General features: G+C 49.7%; 1 pseudogene; it reads right to left on the reverse strand.

Annotated features, from left to right (window-relative positions):
- Nucleotides 1-3329: 3329 nt before the first annotated feature.
- LOC149440220 (U2 spliceosomal RNA) lies at nt 3330-3535 on the reverse strand (annotated as a pseudogene).
- Between the last annotated feature and the right edge of the window lie 1511 nt (nt 3536-5046).

Below are 5046 nucleotides of genomic sequence, written 5' to 3' on the forward strand. Positions count from 1 at the left end.
AAAAAGTTTGCATAACTCCTCCGGAAACCACTGAACAATATCTATAGAGAAAGGCCTTTATCTCCTCCTCCCTCACGAACGGATTATATAACTGCACAGTGAGGGGCACACGCTGCTTCGATTCACTAGCCAAAAAGCACACATCCTTCAACAAAGGGTCTTCTTCTTTCAGCTTTTCTAAGCAGGCATGTCCGGAAATCACTCAAACGGAAAAAGGTCACGTCATAGAATCCACTTGCCGGGAAGGCTTGGACGCAAAAAATATTCTCATGGGCAATACCCAACAACTCCATCAAGATTTTCTTCTGGACCACGTATAATCCACATTCGGCCCTCCTGGCCTCTGGAACAATCACCCGAACGGTGTTGGGAGCATCCGGTGGGACGGGAGCCATCCCACTGCAACAACAACCCCCCGTCACCAATCCCTAGGGAGAGGATCCGGTAAGGTCATCACGACTCAATGGGTTCGGGAAGCGCCACCCCCAATAGCAGCAAGTCACGCTTTGGGATACGTGTCAAGGCCGAGGGCGCTGGTTCCCTACTACCTGCCTAATGACCAGAATTTTTGATTGAAAAGATACTTTTATTACAGAAGTATAAAAAACAACATGATACTTTGTAATCGGGGTACATCTCACCCTGTACTGCGACGCAGCGCACCACATTGCAATACAGTTCCAAGCATACGATAAATACATTCAGAAATAAATACATTCGCTCAGCGGTATGATGCCTGACGTGATGTGTGTGGAGGATGAATCCCCAGGCCAACACGTCATGCATAACGCCGCTTACCCCGAGACCATAGCATCCTAATACACAGTACGTTTCCTAATGTCACGAAGTCATGCAAAAACGAAAATCGAATGTTACACTATACAACAAGCATCGGGTGTGTGGGGGGGGGGGGGGGAGGGGAAAAAGGAGGGGACACAGGCCCGAAGCTTTATTGAAGGGACAAAGACACGCAAGGGGGGAGTAGGGGAAGGGGAGATCTTCAGACGTCCTCTTCCTCCTTAAAGTCCATCAAGGTATAGTCTCTGAGCAGACTGAGAATCAGTCTGTGGCAGTCCTCAATGGACATCCCCTCCCGCTGGTGGATGAGGCGCTTCCTGGCGCACCATAAAGCGTCCTTAAAACAACACAGCACCCGCCAGGCGCCGTCAATGTCCTCCAGAGAAAAAGTTCCACAGAATAATCCATTCAACACCCCAAAGTGAGTGATGGCTGTCTGTGGTACAATGTCCTTGAGTTCAGGTTCCAGGGCCCCCAACAGGGCCTGAGCAAATGAGCACTCCCAGAAAACATGATGAGACGTTTCCTCATGGATGATGCAGAAGGGGCAGTGTCTGTATCTGCTCCGGTTCCTGGCATGCATAAATGTCCTGAGAGGCAACCCCCCTTGGATTTCCATCCATGCCAGGTCTTTGTGCCTGTTGGTGAGAATGTTTGAAGAAACATTCCTCCAGACCACCTTACAGGTGTCTGAAGGCAGGCCTGGAACCGACTCCAAAATGTCGCTTGCTCTGATGAGCTTGTAAATGGTCTTTGGTTTCCACAAGTCAGGCTTGACTCCTTGCAGCCCCTGCTCCCTGATGAACTTGAAGGTATCCAAGTAGTACCAAGGGGTGTCCCAGTTGTAGGGGATGGAACTATCCCAAGTGTCCAACCCGAGGGACCTCCAGAGAGGTAACAGGAAGAAGCGTGACATTGCGTTCCCGCCAGAGTCCATAATCCTTTTGGGCAAAGTTCTGCGGATGCAGTTGCAAGCAAAGAACACCCTCAGTTGGGTGGCGATGTCGGGCACGCCCTTACCGCCCTTGAGGGGTTCCTTGAACATGACTGCCCGCTTCACTCTGTCCATCTTGGAGCCCCAGATGAAGTGAAACACCGCCCTGGTGATGGCCTTACAGGTGTTGACCCGTGGGGGCCAGGCCTGGGCGAGGTACTGCAACACAGGGAGAATCTCGCTGCGGAGTACCAGTGTCTTCCCTTCGATGGTGAGGTCTCTGAGGCTCCAAAGTCCAAATTTCTGTCGCATCTTAGCCAGTCTCTCCTCCCAAGACTTCAGGGCTGCGCCCTCGACACCAAACCAAATTCCCAGAATTTTTTCATGAAGTCTGTCTTGATGCCAAAGGGCATGGATGCAGAAGAAGGCAGGAACCACTTTCCGAAGAGCATGACTTCCCGCAGTTGATTTTTGCCCCCGAAGGAGGGCAGGGGGACCAGGGTCCGGGGGGGTGGCCTCCGGCACCGGAGGGGTAGGGGGTTCCTCTTACCTGGGTCCTTCTGTGGCGCTGGTGTGGCAGGGCCCTTGCTCAGAGCCCCAGCATACGTCCTGCTTCTCTCTGGGCAGTCCCTGTAGACGTGCTCTGACCGTCCACAGAGGTTGCAGGTTTTGGACCTCGAGCAATCCTTGGTCTCATGACCTGCAGACCGGCAGAACCTACAAGAGAGCACATGGCAATCCTTACCCTCGTGCCCCGGCTGTCCGCACCTGCGGCATGACTGGGGTTGATCCGGGTAGTGTAGGAGTCCTGCGGACGCTCCCAGGGAGAAGCACTGTTGCAGGTGTTGGAGGTCCCCAACGGGACGATCTCTCAGCAATCTGCAAAACACGGCCCACTTACCTATCCAGAAGCCGTTGGCATCTAGTATCCAGACTGGGTCCTTCAACACGACACAGAACCTCTGGAGATAGGTGGCGATATCTCTTCCGGGGACGTGAGGGTTCCTCATAGACACCGTTATCCGCCTTTCGTCCCTTTGAATGGGAGAATTCGCAACAAATTTGCGGAAAGGGGAATCGGGCCCAGAGGTCTTCACCATTTCCCAGTACCTTCTGCAGACCTGTAACGAGACAAAGGTTATGAAGAAGTTACCTTTCATGAAGGACTGTACCGACAGGGTCTCTGCCTTGCTGAATCCTTGTTCCAGGATCATCTTCTTGCCGAAGACTTCCGGGGTCATGTCCGGGACTCTGCCTTCCACTTCTTTCAGCCGCAGCACGACTGTCTGCTTCATTCAGGGCTCCAGGGGGGGGAGACCTTCTGCAGGGCTGGAGCATTCTGAGGTGGAGGGGGCTTCTCCTTGGGTCTTGGCAGGGACGGCGGTCAGCGGCTTCTTGGCGGTTTGCTTGTTCTTCCCCATCTTGTCGCAGAGGAGTTCTCAGGAGGGCTTCCAAGAGGTCTTGAGCGGATTCCTTCTCCTTCTTCCTCGGCGGCTTCACTCTTGCTTAGCCTTTGAAAAAGCTATTGGGCGTCTACAGCCCGGAGGTAGTAACGCAGAGTGAAAAGGGGGGGAAGATCACAAACTCGTTCTGTGTGGGGGCTAAGCCTCAAACCCAATAGCAGCAAGCAGGTGAAGCCGAATTTAATCGACGATCCTACCAGGCCGAGTAGAGGGTACCCCACACAGACTAAATGGCTGGGATAGATACAAGTGGTTCTCAACGTCCTAGCTGGAAGCAGGGACACCCCTAAAGGCAAGGTCGATACTACACTTGATCTTAGCCAAAAGGCCGAGAAGCAATAAAAGACCACAACAACAATAACACACAGATTTTTTTTTTAATTCTTTTATTAAAATATACAAAAATAATTTCACAAACTTTCTGTGTTACAGGTTCCATAAACAAGAATACATCACATAATCAAAAAAAGAATTTTTACAAAAACCAAAGCAAAAATGGTATACAAAATAAACCAAACATAAAGATAAAATAAAGCATAAACATTTTGTCATGTTTCATGTGTTTTTTTCTTTTGTTTTTACAACACAAAATCAAACATCATGTTGCATAAATCTTTAAATCAAGGAAATCTTGTATTCATCCATACTCTGGATCCTTTCAAGAAGCCAAGAAGACTGTCTTTGTCCTCCCAGGAGATCCATGGATCCAAGGAACCAAGGTAACACAGCATCACAAAGGACCAACTGTCTTTCCCTAATTTCTAGACATCAAACGATCCTCACGCTTGCCCTCACTTTACCCACATTCCACTGTATATCCTCTTGCCTGAGAACAAAAGAAAACATATTAGGATCCGGACAGAGAAAAAGAAAAAAACATTGCTCAAACGCATTATATATCAACAGGAGTTTTTATACCAACACCTCACAACCCCTTTTCAGCACTATAAAGTCAAGTACTGTTCAGTAGCCAGGATCAGAAAGCCTAAATTCAAACTGTCCACGACTTCCATGACCTGAACTTCCAGGTTCTTTCCGCCTCCACAGCCCCCAGCTTTAGGCTATCATAATGCCCGTACCTGTATAGCCGTCCACGGATCATAGCCGCACACTCACACACTCCCCCCCGTACACCGCAATATTCCTCGCATCCCACAAACTCTCCTTTGCACAACATACCAACATCCATAATGCTCTTGCTTCATTCTTCCCCGCCTTACATAAACCATACAACACCATCTCATATGTCAACATTCTTACACCAACCAATCCCTCAATCATTCTCTCCAACTTCTTCCAAACACCTTTCGCATACCCGCATTCCCAAAACAAATGACACACACTCTCCATGCCCATACACCCAACTCTCGGACAACATTCAGAATCAGCCATTCTCCGCCTACGCTGAAACACTCTCACCGGCAAACACCCATCCACGCAATATCACTCTGTCGCCTCTCTAACTCTTTCATCCCCACATTCTGCCATGTTTTCTCACACTCCACCACAGTCAGGCCACTAACCCATTCCATCTCCTCACTTGCTTCCACCACGCCTCTCACTTTCTTACCATCCTCCCATACCTCTCTTCCAATCTCACTCAGACCAAACTTCTCCATTCCTCTATCAATCCTGACGTAGTACCAGGGAGCCCTAAAGCTCATCGGCCTACGCAAGTCCACACTACACCATCCATACCTCCGCATCACATTCCCTCCCACATACCGCATCATACATCCAGTCAAACTCTCCCTCTGACATATCTTCACACACGCACCCACATACTTCATAAACAGAAATCTCTCCACCCATACCATACCTTTCCCACCATTCACCTTTCGTTTCACCACT

Source organism: Staurois parvus, unplaced genomic scaffold (genome assembly GCF_062004578.1).
Source record: "Staurois parvus isolate SC_StPar_1 unplaced genomic scaffold, SC_StPar_1.0 ptg001110l, whole genome shotgun sequence".
NCBI lineage: Eukaryota > Metazoa > Chordata > Amphibia > Anura > Ranidae > Staurois > Staurois parvus.